The 15,677-nt window shown below is 35.5% G+C and overlaps 1 long non-coding RNA gene across 1 annotated transcript; it reads right to left on the bottom strand.

Moving 5' to 3' along the window:
- Window positions 1–2,721: 2,721 nt before the first annotated feature.
- On the bottom strand, window positions 2,722–6,538 carry LOC127838597 (uncharacterized). Its single transcript, XR_008029874.1, has 4 exons — window positions 5,837–6,538; window positions 5,206–5,661; window positions 4,667–4,847; window positions 2,722–4,137 (listed from the first exon to the last, which is right to left on the bottom strand). It is a non-coding gene; the product is annotated as an uncharacterized LOC127838597 (long non-coding RNA).
- Between the last annotated feature and the right edge of the window lie 9,139 nt (window positions 6,539–15,677).

Below are 15,677 nucleotides of genomic sequence, written 5' to 3'. Positions count from 1 at the left end.
ACAAATATTAAATCTAATTGCAAATGAACCTTTTACATTGACCTGTCAGTTCTAATTACTCACAACAAAATTTTACAATATGCATGGATTCTTTGTTACCTCGTTAATATTCGTCCACATCATGATAAAGGAATACAAATTAGGAATCTGGCAATTTAATTATGCATAAGGTCACAAGATATGATTAACAAAAAGTATCGTTGTTTTTTTTACAGACGTAGATACGTTAATAATTACCATACGTATTTGTTAAAGCCTACATCTGTTTAATGACAATCACTTTCGATTTATTGGAAGCTATGTAATAATTGGTGGAAAGTACGTCGGGGTTTAAATTATATTACTATCAATAACAAGATAAGTAATGATGCAAAGCATCAAAGGGCGTCGGGAGTTTCAGTGTAAAAGGCACTCAATGAAGTTACATGAACGATTTTTTTTCTACTGTAAATATTAATATATTGGCCGATTATTTGAAATAAAATAGAAAAAAGATACTGGTATAACCATTATCTATGCTTTTGTGTTATAACCCCAAATAACCATTATCTATGATGTTGTGTTATAACCCTCAAATAACCATTATCTATGATTCTGTATTGTAACCCCCAAATATTTCATTGTTCATTTAATTTACATTGGTTTCCTTTTGTTTACTGGCACCCGTGTGCAGTTTTCATTAATGGAACAGAACTGTGTAGGTTTTAAAAAATCTGCTTAATCTTGTCAGCGTAATTTTATATTTTTCTCAACTTTAAGGGGAGATGATTCTGAACTTATTCTTATGTTGCTCATTTACGATAGGGGTTGGGTACTCATTGATATGAAAACACTGTAAAAGTTGTAATGTGTTTACGAACCCCCCATCCACCGACCCACGCTCTAACACATATATATCATGCGCATAATAAACACAACAAATGGTTACAATAAAACAGCATTTTTTATTTAAACTAAAATGTCTACATCAAAACAAAATGTTAACATAGAACACAAATAAAATAGTTCTTTCTACTGGGGCTCGAACCTTGGGCCTCTCGCATGTGAAGCGAGCGTGTAACCACTACACTACGGAACCGCTTGAAAAATCACCTTCTAAATAAGATATCGAATAGCTATTAATAGTCGGTTTAAATGTAAACCCGGATGTTAAAACGCTGAATAGTAAGCATGGTTAAAGGTCCATACCAAATGGTTCATACCACTGGCAAGATAAGGGTCAGGCCTTCGGCCTTTCATTTTTGGTTCTTAAACAAACCTGTAGGAGGAATTGATAGTAATGAGACTGGGGTGCTGTGATGGTGCTCCTCATTGATAAGCGGCTGCTTCCTTTATCAAGACTCATTATTACAATGAATAATACGTGTCGCGCTTCGCGCTCTATAGCGCCTTTATTAGTAACTAGATGGTTGCTAGGATAATGGAACAAAGAAGGTTTTAATGTGTTTACGAACTACTTGAAAAATCACCTTCTAACTAAGATATTAAGGTAGTGGGAGCCTAATGGGTACTTTTCCAGAAACACTCTTTATTAGTATTTCCACATAGTAAATTGTATATCACAACTAATTGCAAAAAAATTAAAACTTTTTACCAGCCGGTTAACTTTTTATACTTGGTTGAAAACACCTACCGATTGACTCGGTTTAGCGTTTTCTATGGATTTACCCTATATCCAAAATATATAGTTTTGTGTAATGGGATATACATAAATTTTGACAATTAACTTAATAAACGTACTCGACTGGATTTTGTTAGTAGATACAGAATGTATGTAACAGGCTGTTTGTAAACATGCATGCCCCCCGTATGGGCTGTCAGTTGTAGTGGCAGCCATTGTGTGAATACGTTTTTTGTCACTGTGACCTTGACCTTTGACCTAGTGACCTACAAATCAATAGGGTCATCTGCCAGTCATGATCAATGTACCTATGAAGTTTCATGATCCTAGGCCTAATCATTCTTGACTTATCATCAGGAAACCATTTTACTGTTTCGAGTCACTGTGACCTTACTTTTGACCTAGTGATCTGAATATTAATAGGGGTCATTGCCAGTCATGATCAATGTACCTATGAAGTTTCATGATCCTAGGCGTAAGCATTCTTGTGTTTTCATCCTGAAACCATTTTACTGTTTTGAGTCACTGTGACCTTGACCTTTGACCTAGTGACCTGAAAATCAATAGGAGCAATCTGCCAGTCATGATCAATGTTCCCAGGAAATTTCATGATCCTAGGCCTAAGCATTCTTGAGTTATCATCCGTAAACCAATATACTGTTTCAAGTCACTGTGACCTTACCTACTGACCTGAAAATCAATAGGGGTCATCTGCCAGTCATGATCAATGTACCTAAGAAGTTGCATGATCATAGGCCTAAGCATTCTTGAGTTATTATCCGAAAACCATTTTACTATTTCGAGTCACTGTGACCTTGACCTTTGAGCTAGTGACCTAAAAATCAATAAGGGTCATCTGCCAGTCATGATCAATGTACCTATGAAGTTTCATGATCCTAGGCCTAAGCGTACCTGAGTTATCATCCGGAAACCATCTGGTGGACGGACAGACCGACGGACCGACCGACATTTGCAAAACAATATACCCCCCTCTTCTTCGAAGTGGGGCATAAAAAGTGTCATTGAAAGCGAATTGTGCCTTTGATGTCCAATAATATATGCACTTATCTGGATAAAATGGCAAAAACGACAAAAAATGGTTCAGTGACAAGAAACTTTAATTACGTTTTATGGCACTTGTAGTGTAATGAAATGCATATATTGTACATATTTATTTCAAAAATATTTTCTACACACTGAATGAATTTCAGGAAGTTTTACCGTTCCTATCTCAATAAATTTTACTTTGAGTATGCCTATCCCAATACATTTTCACGCAATGAATTTAAGTATAAATTTGTATATCACTTGTTGTTGGGGGTTTTCTAGTTGCTTATTAAAAGCAACAGATATAAAGCATGACATGTGAAGAAATCTAGCTAACTTTGAATTAATATTGATATAATAATACATTAATAATACAATCTTAAGATCACCTAAAGTCAAAAGGCAACATATGAATTCAGGCGCAGTGCACCACAAAATGTCAAAGCTGTCCCAATATAACGTAGCATAAAGATGTATAAGTTATCATGTTTCTTTAAACATGTAGCACAATAATATACAACTTATCTTTTAATAAAAACAGCCAGATTAATGACAACTAGATGTACATAATTTAGGATCAGTATAAAGCCATTGCGTGATTTTGACTGGCCGCGTGTCATTTGAAAGCCATATTATCTCGTGCCGTCACTTTTCGTCACTGAAAAACTGAGCGATTTTAGGGACCACTTCAGATAAAATATTTTTTGCGTTTGTGAATTTTGGTAGTCCCTAATTGTTTTTAGCAATGAAAGTATCCCTAAAGTCATCCTCTCCTGAACTAGAAAATATGGCTTTCATATGACACAAGGTCAGTTCATATCCCGCAATGTTTTCAGCTGTTCGTCGGTTAAGAGTTCCTCTATGCAACAGCACGTCTAACACTCTAATGTTCTTTGCCTTTAAGGCTTTTCATGACTTTAACAAACTGAATTATGGATTGCAGTAACAGTAAATATGTTGGCCATATTGTCAGTAATTTTACATGTTTTAAGCAAAGATCCCAGTGCTTTTACATCATCAGGAGCACTGTGGGCGTTGCAGGTTGCCTGGAGAACACGTTTACTAGATCTTCCTTTTTGTGTGACTGTCCAGGATACGATTTTTGAATACCGGCAAAGAGTCAACAAAACTGCTTACACAATTACAAAACGTTTCAAAACAGTGTGTGTTCAGCAATACACTGACCAAAACCGGAAAATCAAACCTGCGCCCATTATGAGCAACAAAAATGGCTCTGGGAAACTTTGCAAGCCACATCATACAATCATGTAGAGAAGTTTTAATTGATAGACTATCAACACTTCCACCATTTACACGCATTATGCCATGATCATCAACAGAGATGCCAATCACTTTCTGAGCTTCAGAAGAAATTGGCACTGTTGTCTTCACATATGTCGAGAACTTAAAACCCGTCTTCAAATGCACAGCAGCAATCTGAGTAATATCAGGCATTAGTGTACCTCGAACTGAAATACAAAATTAAATTCACGCAATGCTTATTTCATGAATTTTATAATTCCCCTTTAAGTTTCATTCTGACGCCTTATATGATCGTTGGTTATGAGAAAAATCAATTTTCAGCACAACAAGCACATTACATATTGACAAGTCGTTGAACTCAAATTATCGCTTGTGAAAAGAAATCACCATTTATATGAATAGCATAGAATTTTAATGTACCTATGCTCCTTCATAAGATTTATTAATAAAAGTTATGAATTTTTTAATGTTATATTTGCAATAGCTTTTAATATTTATAATAACAATCACAAATATTTTAATAATGTGCCTGCCCTGAGGTTCTAACCAAAACTCTTTTTAAACATGTAATTTTACCAAACTATGAACACAGTGCCTTTAATAAAACAATTATTATAAATATGTTTCATGTTTATCTGGAATAGGAAATAAGAAGACAGTTGATGAGAAAAAAAACTTAAATTTGGCACCAGAATAGTCGATAACATTGTATTAAAAGTTAGTTTTTACACTTACTCCATTTCTTTCTCATAAGCATCAATGGCAGTCTTGTTAGACGACGCAGTTGAAATTTTCTTGGTGGCCTCCCCAGCACAAGCCTCCATCTTCTTAAGATTTCTATTTGCAATAAGCGTTATGTTTAGAGTGGGTAGGAAGTTATTTACCTTTATCGGCCAGCCCAAACTGACTGTCATTGCTGAAAAGAGAATTGAAAATGATAATAACATGAAAACGAAATAAGGCCGTAGTTACTTAATAATGACGTCACAATGTATTTTCATATAATCCATTCGTATCATCATTACATTATTAAATAACACGAATGAGCAATCAATTGGTTTTAACAACACAGATGCGAAACTAAATTTGAAAACTGAATATGATGGACACCGGAATGTTTCCTTATGTATTACACGATAAACACATATTCACTGGAAATGACACTTGGAATTTTAAGGGGCCTAAAATGTGTTAGAAGCCCAAAAATAAATGGCAATTGTACAATGATTAAACATTGATAGAAATGAAAGGTTGAAAAATGAAGACATGCATACCTGTTCCAAGCTTGGTATTTACGTCAAAGCATGGCATTCTCCTGATCTTGAGATGGTGCTGCTTTCCATAAGCAACACGGTTGACTTCTCTACAGTCAGGGTTTGCACAAACAACGTACAAATAACCACTGACGCAATTTTGTTGTTCGCCAACAATGTTAAATATTGTCAAAGGAATGGGACACAGATTACAAAACTGACCATACTGTAATTTGTTTAGCAAAACCTCCAGCTCAACGAGTCAATCAATCTTCTTCCATCCCCTACCCACTTTTGCTTACTCTTTTCACGCCATTTAGCAAATGCGAATAGCTTTTACGTGAGTCATTTTCACACAGATCGCCATCGCAGAGCTCGGTAAATGAATAATTGTTATCGAACACAACGTTGTCGATCGGTGTTTGCTTCTTTTTCGATTTTGCAAATCGCTCACTTTTATTTCGCAATTTCATTTTGCTAAGAAAATGTCAACAATCGTGACGTCATGAACACAAATATTTTATAAAACGAATTAATTTAACTTATATTTGTATTGTATAGTTATTAAATCTTAAAGAGATAAGCAAGTTTATCTTTTAAATAAAAAAATACAACTTTATTTCATGTATTTAGTATAATTTCCGGAATTTACCGTAGATATCGCTTATAGCCGAAACGCTTTCCGAATACGGCGATATCGACCGACTATTCCCGATCTCATTAGGCACCTACTGCCTTAATAAGTGACTGTAGTGTAACGGTTATCAATAAAGCAATAAACCGTGTAATCGCTGTCGTCTTGTTAAATTGAAAAAATACGCGTTAACCAAAAACTCGAACAGCAAAAGTCTGCGCTACTGTTAGAAAAACCACAAAATAAATATATTTTGATTATGTTTTGTTTTTATACAAAACCAGAAAGTTTCACCGGTTCGCGTATTTGCCCAGTCCCTGTGATCTTTTATTATTGCCGAGTCCCTGTGATCAGTTATTAATTAAAAGAATTAGCTTTGCATTCTTGGCAATATATGTTGTAGTAAATGTAATAGGCACAAGTGCAGTACTTATTTACACTAATTAAGACAAAAATTCACTACTATGCAAGGAATTCTTATAACAAAAATATATACATTGATCCGTAAATTTTCTTCTCCTCCCATAAGTGAAACAAAAACGTATTACATACTAGTCGCCGCACTTCAGTGCGACGCCTATAAATATCCTTATCCCTACAGTAATGTCACAATGGTGCATAGTTCATTACGTTTAACAGTAGTTAGTATATCTTTCTCTTCAGTTATTTCACAATGGTTCATAATCCATTGCGTTTAACAGTAGTAAGTATATATGTCTCTTCAGTTATTTCACAATGGTGCATAGTGCGTTGCGTTTATCAGCAGTAAGTATATCAGTATCTACAGTTATGTCACAATGGTGCAAAGTGCATTGCATTATCAAAAGTAAGTTTATCTGTGTCTACAGTTATGTTATCATGTTGCATAGTGCATAGCTTTTATAAAAAGTAAGTTAATATGTCTTTACAGTTATGCCATCAGGATGCATAGCGCATTGCGTTTATCAATAGTAAGCATATCGGTATCTACATTTATGTAACAATGGTGCATATTGCATTGGGTTTATCAGTAGTAAGCATATCTGTCTCCACAGTTATGTGATAATTGTGAATGGTTTATTGCGTTTATCAATAGTAAGCTTATCGGTTTCTAAATTTATGGCAATAATAATGCAAGATGCATTGCGTTTGTCAGTAATAAGTTTATATGTCTCTACATTTATGTCACAATGGTGCATAGCGCATTGCGTTTATCAGTAGTAAGAATATCGGTCTCTATATTTGTGTACCGATGGTGCATATTGCATAGCGTTTATTAGTAGTAAGTATATATGTCTCTAAATTTATGTCACAGTGGTGCATAGCGCATTGCGTTTATCAGTAGTAAATGTATCTGTCTCTACAGTTATGTCATAATGGTGAATCTTACATAGCGTTTATCAAAAGTAAGCATATCTGTCTCTTCAATTATGTCACAATGGTGCATAGCACATTGCGTTTATCAAGAATAAGCTTATATATATATATATATATATATATATATATATATATATATATATATATATATATATATATATATATATATATATATATATATATATATATATATATGTCTCTACAGTAATGTCATAATGGTGCATAGTGTATTGCGTTTATCAGTAGTAAGTTAATCTGTCTCTACAGAAACCTTATAATGGTACATAGTGCTTTGCGTTCATCAGTAATACATTTAGTTTTACCTACAGGTATGTCATAATGGTGCAAAGCGAATTACGTTCATCAAAAGTAAGTATATCGGTCTCTAAATGTATGTCACAATGGTGCATAGTGCATTGCGTTTATCAGTAGTAAGTTTATCTGTCTCTACAGTTATGTAAAAATAATGCATAGTACATTGCGTAATCAATCATAACTACCATAATTTAACAGTTATGTTATAATGGTGCTAGCGCGTGATGCGGTTATCAATAATACAAAAACAATAATAAAAAAACTATCCCTACAGATATGTCATAAAAAGCATGGCGCATTCGAGTATCGATAATTAATTATATAAATCAAGACTGAAATGTAATAATAGTGAAAAGCGCATTGTGCTATCCCGTTATTTCTGAAAGTACATCGACGCGATGAACATATACAGTACTATTATTGTCTTGCTTGACCCATTATTTACATGCCAGTTATAACCAGAAAACAATAAAGAAAACAATAATATATAATATTAACATTAAGAGGCCTATCTATGATTTCAGAATTTGTCTGTTTTCTGTGACATTCCAAAAAACAAGTAATATTCCTCTCCATACAACCAATGGTCATTCTTGTAGCAGTTCTTGTGGCGATGGAAAGCACGACATGACGTGTGACAGTGGACTGATTGGCTGACGCTCAGAAATCGATGCTTAGCGTGCGATTGGTTTTGTTAAATTGGCAACTCTTTCACATTGACCATACAGCTTTATTCCTGACGGTCTCTTCGGTCGACCTCCCGCTTGCGTGCCCTGGAGAACAGTCTTGCACATGAGGTGTCCAAACCTTGATATCTTCGTCGTTTGATTGTCAACAGCAGGGTTTCATGTTCCGGACGTACTCGTTGGTCGTGTGCTTGTGTTCCAAGCTTGTGTTTAAAGGCATGCTGCCTGCGTTTTGTATCGGCGTTAAGTGTCCAGGTCTCGCAGTCGCACAGTTAAATTGATGTCTTGAAGTTGCTGGGCCACCCATGCGGTTTATGTCATCAGCGAATCTCAAGTTGGAAACAGGGTCTGCCACAAATGGTGATTGAGGTGTGACGGCATTGGAATGTTTTTTTTGCATTATCTTCTCAATGAATATGTGAAATGAACGGGGAAAAGCAGACATCACCCATCTGTCAATTGAAAAGTATTGCGCTGCCGGAGTTTCCGTAGAGTTCTATGATGACTTTCACAAAGTGAAAGTTGAGCCCTTACTCAAGTTTGAATCCTCTGAGAATCTGCCTCAGGACATCATGCAGCACGCGGATGCTTTTTGAATTCAATTAAGTGTTGGAAGAGTCCATTTTAATTGTGTTGGTGTTTCTTTATGATGACTCTCAAGTTGAAGATCCAACCTCCTCTTCCGCCATTAGTTCTTCAACCTAACATTTTAGTCGATTGAGAATGATGCGTAGCTGTGATGGCTCGTACAGCCTGGTGTTGACTTTTTACGGTAGGGGGATGACCAGATACACTGTAAAACTCCTTGGGCCACTTCTTCTCTCAGATCATCTGACACAGTGTCGTCATTTCCGCAAATATGGCCTCTCTTTCGGCTTAATCAGCTCCACTTTCGGAAACTGCCCTGCCTTTACAATGCGCACTGTCTCCTCGACCTCTGCCTTTAGTGTGGAGGGACTTTTCTCATCGGCTTCTAGGCTCGTTCAGAAAGAGACTGAGGTCTAGTTGAGCGAGTGGAGTGCGCTGCAGTATTTGGTAGATTATTCAGGAATGTGGCGCACTTTGTCAGGTGGTTCCTATCAGCGTCAGCTATAATACTGACCATGGGCAGAGAGGTCCTCGTGAGGGTCTTAAGGGTACTGTTGCCTGTGATCACCTCTCAATGTTTATGCATTGCTCCTCAGTCCACTCTTTCTTGGACTTTTTCATATTTCTCGCCATGTTCGCTTTCTGGTATTCTGTACTAGAGTCCAAACAATAACAACACGGTTTTTAAGAAATTCAGTAAAAAAAACTAAAAAGTAAAAATGGTAGTAAATTGACATGTGATTACACTTTCTCCAATTTAAGAATTGTTACCAATTTCTAAATCCATACAGTTTGATAAAATTATGAGCATATAATTTGAAAGCACAAAAGATGTTGTGCTTTTGCCTCGTTGTGTTCCTATTTACATTGGAAACGTTCATTTAAAATTTTCCAAGATGTAAACAAAACTGATCTCTCCGCCATATTTGTTGTGACGGAAATGTATCTAAGGAGGTTTATTTATGTTACGTTATTTACATATAAGTTGCTTTAACGTCATTTAAAATGTAAACATTGTTTAACGATGTTAAATTTAACTTACCTGTGATGGTTTGACGTTAACTTTGAGCTTTGTTTTCATAGATCAACACAAAACGGCCGAAAGAAATTTTCTCTAAGAAAATTCTATAAGTTTTGTACAGGTGTAGAGGTTTCTAACTTTTTAGTAAAATTAAGAGATTAGAACGTTTCTTAGACAAAAACTAAGAACATATAACAGTTATAGTGAAATACTTAGAAACAACGCAAATTCTTAGTTAATGTTTTGTCTAAGAAAGTTTCAGAATGCCGCCCCAGGTTGGTGTCATTCTCATGCATCAGCTTTTTACTTTTGTCGCAGAGGTCAATGATATCGGTCGTTAACCATCGCTTATTTTCCCTCTGTTTTCCAAAAACTTAATCGGCCGATGGCAGCAGGGCTACAAAGTTGCCACCTGTACGTTCTTGAAATGCCTCTGCTAATTCTGGATCTTTCAGTTTAGTTAATGCTAAAGCGTGTGTTCTTTATGATGCGCTTATTCTTTAGCTTCACATCGATGGTAGAGACGCATAAGTTGTGGTCACGGCAGATTTCCGCTCTAGAATTGTTTTGTGTCCTCCTTTCTGATGCTGGACTTGTACCGAATCGGCGCCAGTATGAAATCGATCTTAATGTGTCGTTGTCTCTGGAGCATGATTGGCAGTTCTGGACGGTATGTTTGGTAGCAGCGTGTTGGAAAAGGTGAGTTAGTAGCTTCTATTGAACTCAAGACGCCTCAGCACCCTGTAGTTGATCTCTCATTCAAATCTAACTACGGTCCCTGACCGGTCTTGGTAGGCGTGTGGCCCAACCTTGGCGTTCCAGTGGCCTTTGACAATTACGATGTCTATCTTGGGGACATTGGGTATGGTGCGCTCTGACTCTTCATAAAATGTTCTCCTCGTCTTCGTCGTCTGCTATTTGTACGAAGACCTAGTGGATGGTGATGTTGTAAGGCGACATGACCTGGCTTGTTGGTCATCTTCTTCCGGTGTCACATCCGGAACGCTGTCTGCAGTACAACATTAACATGATTATAATCAGTGCTTTAGTATCTCTATGAAGAGACACAGTGATGAGTCGGGAACCAAGCTCTTGGAGTTGTCTGGTGGGCAGGGGCCGTATAGAAAAAAAGTCTATGTTACCATGGCACCTGCTGGAGGGTACCAGTTTTACTTATAACGACTTTGTTTGTTATGTATGTAATTCTTACTATAATTTCTTTAATGGTCGTTAGTAAATACTGAATGCTTTTTACTTATTAGTAGCAAATAGCACTCCAAAAAAGAATTAACTCTCGTGTATAAATTTTGAAACACAAAACAGTGGCATGACTCTTACTAGATTAAATACACTTATAATTTGCGTATATTTGGATAGTTTGACAATTATGTAAACAGCTTTAATTTTAACCTTAACAATACATTGTATTTAAAAATGAATAAATTGTACATAATTTATGAGTTAAAACGGTATCGTCATTACCTATACTCTACGTGAATTATATTCTTCCAAAGAGGCTTAAATTATTTTCGAAATAATGTGCTTTAAGACGTTCACCTTTAAGAAAATTTACTAAATACAAATGTCAAGTTTTAAATGCAGATTCAAATTCGTAATGTGCTTAATCATGTATGTGTCATCGTTAATGCACGTTCGTTAGAAAATTCACATGGCACAATAAGCAAAATTTTGTATTCAGCATGAATAATTCTAGATATAAAATAGATGTTAATTTAAATGACCAAAATGTAGAATTGCATTCGAAAACAAAATGTGCACAACTATAAGAAAAGTACCGTATTTGCTGCCTGTTAATTTCTGAAATTTCTATTCATTTTTCTCTTACAAAGGCCGTTTCAAATGTCCTTGATATTTATAAGATGAATAATTATCATAATTATTGACGGCAATTGTCCGAAATATGATCCCAAATTAAACAAATGCCAAATTTAAACGCTTGCCTTTATAAGACATCAACAAGTTACTGACTATCGTAAGGACAAAAAAAACGTAATGCATTGTATCAGCTTAATTGAGCATTTGTAAATGAAGAATATCGTTGACATCCCATGTTGTCGTCGTGGTCAGATCGAAGCTACCTTTCATTATTTCTACATTTGTCTTAACGTAATAAATTAAAAATTCTATTTAATGTCCTGTCAGCCTGAAAAAGCAATTTCGGACGAATGTAAAAATAATTAAACAATATTAAAATGTTTTTAAATATGCATTCGTAACAGTTAAAGAGTTTAGCTTAGATCCTTCAATTCTATATTACATGATCATTTGCCTACTGTTTGCTTTTTTTCGCAACTGTTGTCTTCTCCTGTCTAGTGCTATCAGTCTGTATTTTCCATATCCACGAATGTATGTTAAATAAACCATTAAAGGGACTGTCCACCACGTCGACAAAGAAAAGAAAATTTGTAAAATACGGTATTTTTTACAATTAAAAGTTTATATTGATTAAAATATCACGACTGGTAATTACATTACTTGAAAAAAGTTGTTAAGTTTTCATATTTTCAGCATATTCGGTAATACATTTTACAGGGTGTGTTACCAGGTAACTAACAGTTAACTATAAATAACGCCAGTAGATTGATCTGCATGTGGTAAACCCAGGAATGCAAATTGTGCATGGGTAGTGAAATGTAAATATTGTATATATAAAACTTGCGTTATTTATAGTGTGTATATCGTTATGTCACCTATTTTCGCGATGTACTTTCCATTTCACATCGCGAATTTTTTTACCGAATATACTGAAAATATGGACTTTTTTCAAGTAATGTAATATACCAGTCGTGATATTTTAACTAATATAAACTAAAAATTGTAAAAAAAATTGGTATTTTACAACTTTTCTTTTCTTCGTCGTCGTGGTTGATAGTCCCTTTAAGCGTACGATCGATGATAATAACACTTTATGTACTTTAAACCGAGAACATTATTCTTTACCACCACAGGAAACCCGATATGCTGTAAAAAGTTGGATGTGCTCGGAAAAAATTTCCGAGAGATTACGCTGAAATTCGGTAGGGTAAGTAAATCCAGTTCTATAATTTTTCAAAAACATTTTTGAATTAAAATATATTTTGGTTTATGCAAAGGAGGTATTACCATGTATGTTAGAAAAATCCTGGTTATTATTATTCAGCACCAGGTCATATCATTTTTACATCAACATGTTGAATATAAAGTCGAATTTTTCCAACAACACGATTTCATTTAATAAACTCTGGCTGATATGTTACTCGGAGACATTGGTTGATATAATTGTCGGTGCAAAAACTTTTTCACTTGCATACTTTTAAAGAAAGTTGTAAATAAAGTGCTGAATATTGGAAAAATCCCTGCATCGTCGACTTTAAATAGCCATATTTCAATAAATCCTGAATAACTTAAGGTCGCCGTGGTGTAATGGATATGGTGTCCGCCTAGCGGCCGGTAGGTCACGGGTTCGATCCCCATCGTGGGAGCGTTCTTTAGATTTCCCCCAAAGACACCAAGAACTGGTTCTAGGCCCAGGAAACGGACTCGAGGGCGTTTATATAAACCTAAGGCTTTCGATGCAATCGAGCTAAAATAAAAAGGGTTAAACTAATCAACCTATTGCATGTTCATGTAAATAATATATGCACCTTTACAGTGCAAGAATTACGTAATTAACATTACGTCCGTATTAATATTCGTTTATTATTAAAACAATATATTCGCCAGTTTGTTTCCCTGTCACATTTCATGCCATTTTAATAATCCTTTTATGATCAAAGCATATAACAACGGCTTTGTATAGCCTTTGTTTAGCCTTGTTAAGTTAGTTCGTCAGGGCCAGGGAAAATGCGTCGAAGGCGAGTAGTTCAAAGGCAGTGCGGAACATGTGCTACTTGTTCCATCGCTTAATGTGGTTGAGCACCCAGGTCTCTCCTGAAATACATTAATACTCCGCGCTATGGAAATGTTTCTCAGATTTGCCTGTGCAGCCCGCACAGGCTAATCATGGAAGACACTTACCGCTTTTATGTTGTTGTTTTTAGTTGGTCGCGTAGCGACCAGCTAATGTTGTTACTCAAAATTTCAAGTCGATTCGCCTTATCTACGGAGAGCCTACTACCTGCCAAACACGCCGTAACCGCGCGAGAAAGAGTTGTATAATTTATGCAACAGGTTTGAGTTATCCAACTATATTCATTCACAAATGGAAACATTATATGAATATCGTGTTAAATGTAATAGTTTCGAACGGAGCTTATACAGAAAAGAAACAATAAAAAATGATTGTATTATACGTGTCGCGGAAGAGATTGTTTATGAATGATTTAAATAGTCCACTTTCTGCTGCGTCTTCATGACGTAGTATTTTTGCTCAGTTCATGCATAATCTGAGGCTATTAATAGATGCTGCTGCCGATAAACAAGGGAGAGTCCAATTGCACGGCAATCTCCACACAGAGTTGTCGTTCCTTGCTCTCACATACACCTCAATGACGTAGTACAGGTCATTTATAATCTGAGGCTATTAATAGATTCGGGAAAACAATGCAAATAGTTACGCTTGTTTATATTGTCAATTTATAAAACGTTGAACATGAGTTCAACAATAACTTCAGCGATACGATAGACAACAACAAAAATGCTTCATAATCGCTAAAACCGAATACAGCAAACAATTAATTATAATAATAATACGAATGGTCTGTTTCGTAAACTCGTTCATGCTTCTACAGCGGGGATTTTTGGGAAACGTTCTTTTGCTCTCAACAAATAGCGGCGATCTTTTGTAGTTACGGGTGATAGCAACGCATTAGTAGAAGGTTAGTAGAGCTTGTTTATATTCACAGTTCTCAATTTATAAAACTTTGGACATGAGTTCACCAATTGCTACAGGCATACTTAAGACAACATAAAAAATGCTTTATAATCGCTAAAACCGAAAACAAGTAAATATAACAAATTATCTTTTTTAAATGTAGACGGCGTATACGCAGACTTTGAAATAAAGTTTGCAATTTACTTTTCTAAATAAATACATAAAATGAAAACAAAAGTTTAACTATTGTGTGGGTTTTTTCACTTGTAAGTTGCATATTCAACGCATGAAATGTGTGTTAGCATTGTCAAACCACACATTAGTGTAAGCAAAGACCTACAGAATATAATGTGTTCTATAGGTCTCTGGTGTAAGTAGATAAAAAATATACTACGGGAGTGTACCGGTACATCATATGTGTCCTCACATGCCTTATTATGAGTATATTTCTTCACTATCGAAAAAAGAATGTTACTGTTTCATTTAAACGCAGTTTTCTTTGACACATTTAAATCACACGTTCATAGCCGCATCATGCGAAAATGGGTCTTATGCGTTTCGGCCAGCGTTTGTTAAACCCAACATGTGCATGTCAGGTCAGAGGCGATGCTGTTCGCTATAAAATCACTCAATATGTTATGATATCATTATGCATATTCTGACCTGACTTAGAGATGCGACGGCTAAGGGGCTATATATATGATGGGTGCATATGGAATAAGACCCATTTTCGCATGACGAGGGTCATTGAAAATCTCATTGCGAAGTGTAAATGGCACATTTGAGCACAATGCTTTTTGATACAAAATTGAATTCAAAATGGCAAACTTGTTAATAATGGCAGCCTATCCAGACGTTCAGGAACAATTTCCAAGTACGGCTAACATTGTGGTTTGATAATTAAATAATTTCCTTTTATCGTGAAACTACACTATTTTGGTAATGATTGTTTTCTCATCTTGAAAGTAATACTGAAATTCTGCGAGATGGATTTTAACGCGTAAATGTAACTGGGCCACAATTTGTGTCGTTTAAACATACAGAGAGTACCGGTAGTCCGGAATTCTTTACACTAAACAG

The sequence above is a fragment of the Dreissena polymorpha genome, chromosome 7, assembly GCF_020536995.1.
Source record: "Dreissena polymorpha isolate Duluth1 chromosome 7, UMN_Dpol_1.0, whole genome shotgun sequence".
In the NCBI taxonomy this organism is placed as follows: domain Eukaryota; kingdom Metazoa; phylum Mollusca; class Bivalvia; order Myida; family Dreissenidae; genus Dreissena; species Dreissena polymorpha.
Note: the sequence above shows the minus strand (reverse complement) of the source record. Positions and strands in the feature narration are given on the sequence as shown.